The sequence below is a fragment of the Homalodisca vitripennis genome, chromosome 2 (assembly GCF_021130785.1).
Source record: "Homalodisca vitripennis isolate AUS2020 chromosome 2, UT_GWSS_2.1, whole genome shotgun sequence".
NCBI classification, from domain to species: Eukaryota; Metazoa; Arthropoda; class Insecta; order Hemiptera; family Cicadellidae; genus Homalodisca; species Homalodisca vitripennis.
Genome location: NC_060208.1, coordinates 127,469,332 through 127,481,546, shown reverse-complemented (window position 1 = coordinate 127,481,546; position 12,215 = coordinate 127,469,332). Strand labels below are relative to the sequence as shown.

Genomic DNA, 12,215 nt, shown 5'->3' with positions numbered 1-12,215 from the left:
GTTAATCGCCATATTTTCTAACAGACAGAAATCTAGATTTCAGACACACCTACTCATTTAGCTGCTATCAGGAAAACTCATTATTTTAAATATGAAAATCGATAGAATCTAAGGAATGCGAGCTTTTTTGGCCTGGCCATGAGAGATAATACAAATATCCACATGTCTTCTTTTGTAGATCAAATCATCTGCTAATCCCCATAAATATTTAGGATTGAGCTTCGGCCAACGGTTTGCCACTGTCATACCCGGAAACAAAACTCACACATAAAAATTAAAAACATTATGCATTTAAACGCATTTTGTGGCCAAACATTGATACACACCATCATTGAACTATTCATTCAGTGTTACCTATACAGAAATGAAGCTTCATAGAAAATTTCAAGTCTTTAGGTCAGTTTTTTCAAGATATCATGCTGAAAGACAGACAATAATGATAATTTTAGTGATATGCTTTGTTCGCTCAGCTAACTATACAGTGTTGAATCGTAAGAAAGCAATCAAGTGGAAAGATGCACCACAAATCTTTTGCTTGTGATCGAATTTGGTGAGTACATTGATCGTGTATGATGAAGAGGTGACAGAACACTAAAATTAGAGTTTTTGAAGTGTAACATTAATGGATTTGAAAGAACTGTTATTTATAGAGCAGTTTTAAACTTTATTCCCATATCATAAGCAGACCCTTAGATGCTTGGCCGAGATATTACATCTCACTAGTATGGCCACTTAATTTGTCTTGTTTAGCTATGAACATTAATTGTGATGATTATTTTTTCCAGGTTATTTATTTTTTCTAAAGTTAGCAACGTTATATACACGTTTTTGTTATCTAATTTATTTATTTTTAAATAACAACATTTACTTAATGTTTTGAATGCTCAAATATGTAATTTCTTTATGTAAATGGTTGTTCTCATTCAAAATCACTATGAATTAGTATTGTTCTATTGTTATTAGCCCGTAAAACTAAGCCGTACGTATTGTTACTGTATATTATTTTATATGCAGTAGATATTGTGATTATTTACTAGATATTATCAATTATTAAAGTTAATGACTAATTAATATTGTAAAATAGCTTGTACTATGAATAAAAATACTGTTGTGTTAATGTTTATTTATTGCTAATACCATTAAAATAGTTTCATTTTTCTGAAATAAATAAATTGTTTGATAAAATGCACTATTTGTATAGTATGTTTTTATTCTTGTCGAAGAAATTATAACGGTTTTGTTTCACAGCCAGTTCCGATGTTGAAAATACGAAGCCAAATGCCACTCCCGCTCGTTAGCAAGAAGCTTGATCTTGGACGCCATTTCCGCCTACTATGAGTCTTCTATGCCCTGAGAACTAAGTCGACTTCACGTGTGATAATCTTTCTGCTATTTAATTTTTATTTTCTTAATTTTACAAAATATATCTAGCAGCCAGCTAGGCGAGGTAAGTGCATGCATATTCCTTATTTATTTTTAAGCTTGCATAGTCATTATTTCGATGGTATTTATAGTCTTCATTCTCAACAAACCGGGCGGCTTGGTAAATCAAAATGGCTCTTCATAAGAAATCACTGGTTTTTTTGAAGTTGCCTGTAATTAGTTTTTTAAATTTAGTAGTAGGTCGTGATTGCCATAGGAAACATTTTACTTGCTGTCAGATATTAATGCAGACTACAGTTTTCCAGTATAGGTAGCCCTATTGTTTTTAAACTTAGCCTGGATTCAAATATGATAGAACATAGATTCAAAAAGTGGAGTAGGGTAGGAAGATTAATGATTAAAAGCCCATTAACGTGTTAAACTTTTTAGGCATAACTACTGCTGAAATTGGAATAAACTTGCTTCGCCTCATAATGCACTAGATATCTGTCACAGTCGGTGTTCAACTACACTACAATAGGCTAGGTTGTCCACTGTACGATTTGCAGAACTGGTTTTTTATCAAGCTTAAAATATGACTGCAGTACAATAAATGACCACTATGTAAAGGAATCATTAATATTTATGATTATCTAAACTACAGAGCCAAAAATGTAACAAAGTAGTGTTTGCTACAGGCATTTTAAATTACAGTATAGTTTGGATTTATTTATACCTAAATAACTTATAGTTTAACAAATTGGCCTTGTATCACAGAAAGGTTATGTGACAGCTACTCTGAGCTCAGAAGTTTGACCACAGAACCATTTCGTGACAAGTAGGCTAGTTCCATCTATATATTTTTTCTTACTAATTTTTCATTTAAATGTTTTGAAATATTGATCAAATCAATGAGAAAACTTTAAAATAGATGTCTATAAATAATTTGAGCTGTTAAAGTAAACATATTACACTGATATAGGCCTATTAAGTTGATTTTAGTCTAACTTTTATGTTGTAATATTTTCCATTGTTAGTTCAAATTTTGTAATTTGTGATGTGTAATGTATTGGTTTACACAGCCTTGGTTTATATTGCAATATCTGGCCAAACAGATAATGTATAACATCTGATGTCATTTCTTTACACAGCTGATTGTCTTGTGCTATGGGTTTGCTAGTGGTTAAATCAATATCGTTCTGACACATATACTAAGCAAAAATCAACTGAACAATTAATTAAAATTTAAATAATCAGTAAATTGCTATAAAAATCATAGAGGAAAAAGTCAATATTCTTGAAATTTTCAGAGGTTTGGATAAAAACATTATTCTGATAAATCGGCTGCAGTATGGCGTGTCAAACACTTAAATGACTAGTAATATTAAATCATGATTAAACCAATTTAAATGCTATCAGACAAGTTTACCTTGTTCTGTAATTATAAGTACTATGGTGCTGAAACTTGTTAAACAAAGTTGTATTATTTTCTGTAATAATCTCAAATGCATGTATTTCTTGTACATACAAATGTAACTACAAATCTTTAAAATAGAAATCCACTTGCGTTTACATTTTTTGTTTAGTGTGAAGTTCTAACCCACTTGTTTCAGAGCCATCAGAATATTAAAAGAATAAAACTATAATATTCTAACAATAAACTATACAATTCTGTAAGAAACCAGTTATTTATAAAACACAAGAATAAAAGTTTATATTCCTATTTTGCTTATATTTGTTATTAGAGTAAAAAAAATCAGCAATTCCATGGATAGTAAAATCAGGATCTTTATTTGTCATCTTTTAATAAATCTTCTTTCACTGTAACTTGAAAATCTGAGTAATTCTTCTAGCACTTGATTGTCTTCAATACTATCACAATCCATTGTATTTACTCACAAAACAATCATTATAAACTAAAGTAATAGCAAGCAAAACAATAAGACAATGACGAATTGGCAGAACTTCGACAAACAACAAGTTCGTAAACAAACAACTTTTTTCCGATATTCCAGATGACTGGCAACAATATTTTATAGATCATAATTCATAGAGTAAGAAATAAAAACGTGGAAATAGCGAATGACTATCAATGCCGAAGTCAAAATACGTTTAAATTCATTTTTATTACTGGAAAAGTCTGTGCTGTCAATTGTTGTCGGCAATCTATAGAATTCCATGAGTGACGTAAAATGAAGTCTGCAGTGAAAGTGTTAAGATTAGTCCCCAAATTCAAGCTCAGAGTACTTGAGTGCATGTAAAGGTAATGTTTAACTTTAGTACTACTAATAACATATTTAGGATAACCTAATGTAAGACTTACATCGCATAATTACATTCCATAGTAAAATATTTCCATTCCTAGTCTCATTGCTTGCACGAAATGGCCTTGGCTGTTACCTATTAACCTATTAATTATTAAAGCCCATTTCATTACAATCCAAAAAATATAAAATGTAACTGGATAACTTGAAAAAAAAAATTTCATAAACATATAACAAAACCTCTACATTTTTGTCATTTTTAACAGGATACCTCCTATTTAACTGAGTTTAGAAATACATACAAGCTAACGTGTTGATGGTTTAAAAAAATATGTAGGTAATGTGTATTTATCAAATGTAAAAAATCAAAGCAATGTAAAATTTAGTTATTTTTACTATTTTTGAAGTATAAGTTAAATGTGTCTGCCAATTTGTGACACAAAACACATGTTTATCGCCATTTTTGTTGTGGCCATTACTCAGATACCATACAAATAATTTTACTTTGTTTGAATTGATTTGGTACACTATTGTTATTCAATAAATTATAAATAGCTGGCAATAATTAATTTTGAATAACTAATTATAGAACGTTTTTGTATTCAGTAAGTTAGTTGTAGTATAGTACTCCTGGTAATTCGAGGTAGACTGGAATGACTCTACGTTGAATGATTTACAAACTCGGACTGACTAGACTACCTCTAATGATTAATGGGTTGTTAATTAAAACCACTGTTTGTAATTAATGTGTTGATTAAGTAATGAATGATTTTATTATTTTGAAACAAAAGTATAAAAGAGACAGGACAATGGATGTTATTTTATGTATAGTAGACAAATATTACTTTAAAAAAACTGCTTTTTTCACTACATTGCAGTACTTGCGAATAGCAATATCCTGCAGTGTTGAAGTAATATAGTGTCAGCTGCAGTTGCTTTTGCTTGTTGCTCTAAATAGCGTAAAGCTTCGTCTAGCGCTGGTAGACTTCCCTGTGAGTCATTGGTAGTACAGTCTCTTGGACAATTTCTTCGTCATGTAAGTCACTAGTCAAGTTGCTTAACGAATTATGCGCTCTACTGAACGGGGGAATTATGCACTCTTCAACCCAATCATCACATTTCTTCAACAGCATTTGCAAGTTGAAGGCACCATTTACAAACATTATATGCACGTTATTTATTGCTCTATAATTTTTTCTTTTACCACATACATTTTCAGTACCTCAAATTACACTGAAGCTCCAATTATAAAGACTTGAATTACTGAGACTCTACTGTATTCCTAATAAATATTTTGGTTCCTTGAGTCGTTTGTGGGTGTGGGCGCTTATTGTACCACAGACAAAAGGTTTAATTTCACTCTTTCGGGACTCATTAAAAAGTGCTAATTTCTCTAATTGGTTGTATTTAAATGTTCAGATAAAGTACAGTATTCTATTTTTTAAACCAACTCATATTATTATGAAAAAAATACTTTATTTTTTTCATAATAATACATAATAATAAGTAAATAAATACATAATAATGCATTGTTTTTTCTATAAAATTAGGCTTTACATATAGAGTAAAACAAGTTAAAAAACAAAAGTTTTGGTTCCACCATTATATTTTTATTTTAAAATTTAAACTTGAAAAGATAATTTGTTGTTTTTAATCCTCCTGAGTATGTACGCGTATCCATATTGGTGTTTGATTAAAAGAGGAATTCCTTCCATATACCTTTGGGCATGAGGAATAACATAATGATGAAATTGTTGTCACTGTTACTATTGATTTGTTTACAACCAAAACACACATTTTACCGGTTCATAATCATCCAGACTACCTGACAACAAATTTGACAAAGAAATAAATATCATCACTTCATTTGCCGACATGTCACGTTCATTATTAGAAGTAATATTTTCATCATCCAATAGTTTATGTATAACATTTGAACCAAGAGGATCGCCCATTTCTCAACATAACAATCAATTATATACAACTAGCATGATAACCTAGTAACTAATGAGTAGAGGATTCATTTGGTGCAAGTTACATCTTAATAACTTAGAACGGTTTTTCGCGTAATTGTAGCGGAAAGTTGACCGATGGCTGTCTTTATGGGTTCACAAGCGGTATTGTTCATGATGTGTATAGACAGTTCACAACGGAGTGCCGTCGGTCATCAGTTGGAGGTTTAAACCAAAGTCCCGTTTAATGTATATTTTAAAGCTGCTGTATTTCAAATCATATTTGTTTTATTGAATGTGTCTGCTCCAATAAACTGTAAAAATTAAAATTTATTAAAAGTAAATTTAGTGTTTCTTCTTTTATATCCATAAAACAAATGTAATGAAAGTCAAACTATGAAACATGCAATGCCTATGTCAAATTACTCTTTTTATGTTATTTACAGGCAACAAATAGTGACAAAACTATCAGATTAATTCATTGGTAAAATATAACTGGGATAATTCAATGGGCTTGTGTGGTTTTTAGGTGTAGGCGGTTGAGCAATTTTACATCCAGAAACCAAAGTGGACTCACAATGGTTGAATTCAGGATAAATTTTCTCAACAATTGTGTAATTATGACTTCATAGGGATATTTTCTCTTTTTTGAAGCCTACTCTGTTTTCTGAGCAGGTATATGTAGGTTAAATCAATTTCATAATCAGTTCCATGATATATCGCCATCATCTCTATTCTTAGGGACATCTAAACATCAGGTTTAGGAGGCAAATCGACTTTAAAACAAAATTCTCCTCTAGTATATCATCAATACCATTAATTTGTAATCTATTTATACTTGCAGCCATTAGAAATGGGTTTTCACATTTAAACAGTTTGAGACTCCCCCCCTAAATCCCAATTTGGAGAAATGGTCAAAATTGTAACAGTGACTAAAAATTTCACTTATAAGAGGGCCATCCGGAAAGTAGTACCCGTTTCCGTTGCGTGAGGCGCTGACAATGTGAGTAGCTGCCGGTCAAGGTCAGATCGCTTCAGTGGCTTGTCTGCCTTCTCTGTTACAAGTTCCGTGACGCTAGCATTGCCTGTGCTGTTTCTGTGGCAGTTCATAATGTTTAAAAAAAATTGAAAACTCCACCAGTTGTGAAGTGAGGGCTGTAATAAAATTTCTCAACGCAAGAAACGTTCGACCTTGTGATATTCATCGCCAATTAAAGGAAGTGTATGGAGACAATGTGATGGAAGAGTCATCTGTTCGGCGCTGGTGTCGTAATTTCAACTTGGGGAGGGGGAACACACACGACGATGAGCGTTCAGGGAGACCATCTGTCATTACAGATCAACTGCTGAGGTCAGTAGACGAATTCGTGAGGAACGATCGGCACATCACAATTGATGACATCTGTGAACATTTCCCTAATGATTCTCGAACAATTGTTCATGAAATTGTCAAAGACCATCTGCATTATTCAAAAATTTGTGCAAGGTGGGTCCCTCGCATGCTTACAGATAAGCACAAAACCAAGGCCTCATGCAGCGGGGATAACACAACAACTTCTGCAGCAATTCAATTGGGAAATTTTCGACCATCCACCGTATAGCCCGGACTTGGCCCCTTCAGATTTTCATCTCTTTACAAAACTTAAAGAGTTTTTGGCGGGAAAAAGATTTGACAGCGATGAAGAACTTAAAGAAGACGTGACTACGTATTTCAATCGGCTGGCGGCGGAGGAATATGACGCTGGAATACAAAAACTCGTCACACGTTATGCCAAATGCTTAAATTTGCTTGGAGATTATGTGGAGAAGTAGTTTAAGGTATGCTCTTTTCAATAAAAATGTTTATATTTGTTAATATTTACTTCTGTGTCTTTATTTCACAAACGGGTACTACTTTCCGGATGGCCCTCGTATTACCTAGAAAGACGTCCCGAGTTCCATCCCTCTATCTTTATCCATCAAAACTAAACAGAGTGTATCTACAGTCACGGCCACCAAATAAGGCGGGTGGGTGGATTTGCGCTGCTGCCACGTATGGGACCGGTGAAGCGGAGGAAGGTCGAGAATCGGTCGCTCTCAGGCACAAATTGGCAACGCTGTGTGCACATTGTTGCCTAGTCCAAGTGTCGCGCCGACGCTGCAGCTTCCACACGCCACCCTGCCAGTGCCAGTCGTATTGTACTGTCTGACTAGTTAGTGAGTGTAGTTACATACTGAAAATGGAGAAAGCTGGTAGAAATGAAAAAAAAACACCTGTGAAAAGGAGACGATTAAAGGGTATTAAAAAAAGTGATTTAAATAGTCAAACTAAATGTGTTGTAGTTAACGTTCTGAATTTTCTGAAAGGTTTAGCTGATCCTGGTGTTCTTGGAACAATTAACTTTAAGAAAAGTCAAGAACTTACATCAAAAGTGTGTGGATTAAGTCTCTGTTCTGTTCAACGATGTGTCCAGGAACAAAAATTGTCACCAACATGTGATTTCTAGTCCCCAAGAAAACAATATTCACGAGAGAAACAACTGACTGTTTTGAGTGACTTTGATTGTGATCTGGTTCGAAGAACAATTTTGGAGTTTTATGACCAAGGTGAGTTTCCAACAGCTGAAAAAGTGAGAATAAAACTTGAGGAAAAAATTGAATACAAGGGAAGTGTACGATCAACTAGGAGACTATTGCACACTGTTGGGTTTAAGTTTAAGAAGGCAAACGATGGTCGTAAATTTTTGATGGAAAGACAGGATATTGTGGTTGCACGTTCACAATTTTTAAGGAAAATGAAATCTGTACGGGATGAAAACGTTGATCGCGTGTATCTAGACGAAACATGGGTAAACCAAAGTCACACAAAACGTTTCATTTGGCAGCATTCTGACAAAAGTGGTGGTTTGAAAGTGCCAACAGGGAAAGGTGGTAGATTAATAGGAAATCATGCAGGAAATTCAGAAGGATTTATTCCACAGTGCAAATGGGTTTTTAGATCTAAAACGACCGGTACAGACTATCATGCTGAAATGAATCATACATCATTTAAGAGGTGGTTTTGTGAAGATCTACCAAGTTTGGAAAAACCTACAAGTCATCGTTATGGACAATGCACCCTACCACTCTGCACAAATTGACAAAGTTCCCTCATCTAACTGGAAGAAAAAAGATATACAAGACTGGTTAAATAGAAAAAATATTGATTTTCTTGACAAGGAAACTAAAGCGGAATTACTTGTAAAAGTGATACCTTTTAGACAACACAAAAAATACGAGCTTGACGAACTAGCGTGTCATGGGGCCATGAAGTGGTGAGGTTGCCTCCTTACCACTGCCAGTACCCCCCCGATTGAACTTATCTGGGCACAAGTCAAGCGAGAAGTTGCTACAAGAAACAGTACTTTCAAATTAGCAGATGTTGAAAAACTCACTTCAGAAGCTATAGATAACGTCACCCTGTCAATTGGGAACATTGTGTGAGACACAGTGAGAATTTGCAGTCTGACGATTTGGCTAAAGAAATTGTTAAAGATGACATAATGGAACCATTTATTATAAACCTTAGAGACGACTCATCAGACAGTGAAAACAGCTACAGTGACTGTGACATTGACAAAGATTAAAAGCAAGTAACTCGGAACCACCAAGTGATCAAATCAACCACGGACTGACATATAATTTCACTGTGATTTTGTAATCGTAAGTACTAACAATGTCACTTGTTTAAAAATAATTACTTAAAAATGTTTCTTTATTATTTCTATTACTACACGTGTTTAAAATGTTTATATTTAAAATAATTTTGCTAAGGAAGGCAAAACAGACTGTTTTAAGCATGGTTACTTTGACTAAACTTAAAATATTTATTTAATTTTCGCTATGGTTACAATACATAGTACTAGTTAAGTAATGATAAAAATAATAGAAAGTAAAGTATTGCTATTAAAAAAAAGTTGAGTAGAAATTGTGTGTATACGCACGGCGCACGCATCGCTCTGTGTGTTTGATTTCAATAACTTAGGTTTGCACGTATTTCCCAGCGAAGTTAGTAAACTGAGAAAAATTTGGTTGGAACAAAAAATAAAGTTTATACGTTTGTCTAAAACTTTGCCACAGGAAAAATGTTCCTAACCAAAAAATAAATAACTTCCTCGCTTACTGAAATGTTTAATACACCATGTTAATGAATTAAAATTGGTTTGTAGGTACCGTATTTAGTATTTCAAAATTACATTTTTGTATTTACATACAAACAGTATATACCGTTATCATCAGCGGTCTCTCCTGAAGCCAATAATACGATTTTCATCTTTGTAACTTGTAAGATGTCATCAGAATCTCAGGAGAAAGCAAACAACATCATGCTCTAAAATGGATACAATTCAGGGATTATTCTATTTCACAATGTTTGCACAATCTGGCAACGGCGCAATTCCACCCACCCGCCTAATTTGGTGGCCCCGACTGTATACTCTTAACTCACATTGTATACAGAGTGTTCCATGAGGAACACGACAAGCTTCTCAAATGGTTTCCTCTCTTCAAAATAATTTAAACAGTTCATATAAACTGCTGTGGAGTCTTGGCTACATCGGGATCCTTCTACAAAGAGGTATAGACGAATTTATCACCCACTAAAGACAAGTGTTTGAACTTCAACATCGGAGGAAACTATGTCAAAAAATAGTTTAAGGTTTGGACTTTTTATGTAGGAATAAAATTGGGTTACTTTTTTCAGTGGTACTTACTTTCTGAACTCGCCTCGTATAATGATATTGCTGCGGTTTTTTACAGTAAATTTACTAAGTTTGTTGTCGAGCAACAAAAGTTTCAGCCGAGTGATTGTCTGCCGATGTAAACAAATTAGTCAAACCACTGTGAATCGGGTTCTTTGTATTTTTATTGTCATTTTCATTATGATAGAACTACATTTTAGTTTTGAATCTATTGCAAATATGTGCCTACAATGCAATTAAATAATATGAGTTTTAGGCCTCAATTTCACATGAAAATGTGTAATTTTCGTTACTTTGTATTGAGTACCTAGGTTATAGTCTTGAAAGAAAGCTATGTGCGTTTAGTACTATATATTTTCTAATGGCTGTAAGTATAAATAAATTGCAAATGGTATTAGGGATATACTAGATATTTAGTGATATGAAAATATATTATGTATATATATATATATATATATATATATATATATATATATATAAAATATATATACAAGATGTTTGAAAAGTCTGGGTACGGTTTAATATTTTACAAACCATAGCAGATAACATATATAGACTTTGCATAGTGTCATATGGCTATGTAAACTATTTTTCCTTGCTATTACCATGACATGCCAACCATGGGGGGACGGCCCACAGAGGAAAACATGGAAATCTTAAATGAAAGCATGGGTCGAGTGATACCTCATTTGAAAGAGCTCACTTAGTAGAGTTGAATGCCGCAAACCGCATCTCAAAAGGTTTATCCAATCAGAAATGGCGGGTTGTTTTAGGTACACATTGTGAAGTACATTATGTGCTGCAATTTCTGACTGGATCGTCGTATTCTGATGCGGTAGGCGGCGTTTCACTCTACTAACCGATGTGATCGCTGACTTTTTTTAATTAGCAAATTATGTCATAAATTTATAACACCATATATAAAACTAAAAAACATCGGTATTTATTGTGTTTTATTTATTATTCACAGCTTTTTACAATAAGATACTTTTTATAACAGCGTTTAAATAATATTTCCATTGTATTAAATGGTGTATTAATCATTGGTGCAATTTAAATTTAGAATTGGATAGTAATAGTCAATTAGATTTAAAATTAGATAATAGTCTTTGCAATCTACATTACACTACTGATCAAGCACTTTACAATAATTTAATATTTTCTCAAATAAATGTAAACAGATGTTTCTGCCTGTTTGATGAACTTCAGCTGACTGTTTACAGCTGTTAAGTATCAGTACACGTTGTATTAGGTGTGGTAGCACAGTCTGCCGGATCCATTTTAAAATATTCCAAAATCAACATAAATTTATAAATAAAAAGTTATTGAAATAAGTAATTTAAATTGGACCAAATTGTGAATCTAAACCATTCTTATATCCCCTTCAACACAACAAACATTTCGTTAGTGTCTCTTTCAGTGAAGTTTGGTTCTCGTTCTCCAATCAGAACAATGGTCCTTCTACAAGTGACCAAACAAGTCACCTGTGATACCTGTGATATTAAATTGTTTGAGACCATTTTTCTAAGGTATGATTATTATTAAGGAAATTTGGGTAGGGCAGAAACGGGCACTCACTTGATCTTAGCTTGAATGTAAGTACTATCTGGAGGATGTTTTCCTTTTTTGCCGGAAGCGTGGAGTGGCACCGCAGGTGTGACAGGAGTTCGCACTGGTGGCCAGAGGCACTTGTGATGTAGATTTTTTAGGTCAACTGTAAGAATAACTTTCAAAAATAGTAGCGTCCGGATAATACCAAAGTACCAACTAAATCAGGTTACCACAATACTGTGTAGTTTTAACAATATAGCTAATCTTCTAGGAAGAGGCTTATTGTGCTGTTTGCTACTGTCTGAAATTAGGTAGATCTGCTTATTATGTCATAGGAGGCCAATCGCTATGAATTTGCATATATTTTG

The 12,215-nt window shown here is 33.4% G+C and overlaps 1 protein-coding gene across 3 annotated transcripts in view; it reads left to right on the top strand.

Moving 5' to 3' along the window:
• The first annotated feature begins 1,286 nt into the window (after positions 1–1,286).
• The window catches only part of LOC124354706 (heterogeneous nuclear ribonucleoprotein K-like), a 94,938-nt gene continuing 84,009 nt past the window's right edge, over positions 1,287–12,215 (top strand). For 2 of the 3 annotated variants that reach the window (XM_046805361.1, XM_046805359.1), the window contains exon 1: positions 1,287–1,447. The gene's annotated coding sequence lies outside the window, so the exon portion shown is untranslated. The remainder of the gene's footprint in view (positions 1,448–12,215) is intronic. The other variant, XR_006921706.1, reaches the window with a different exon arrangement.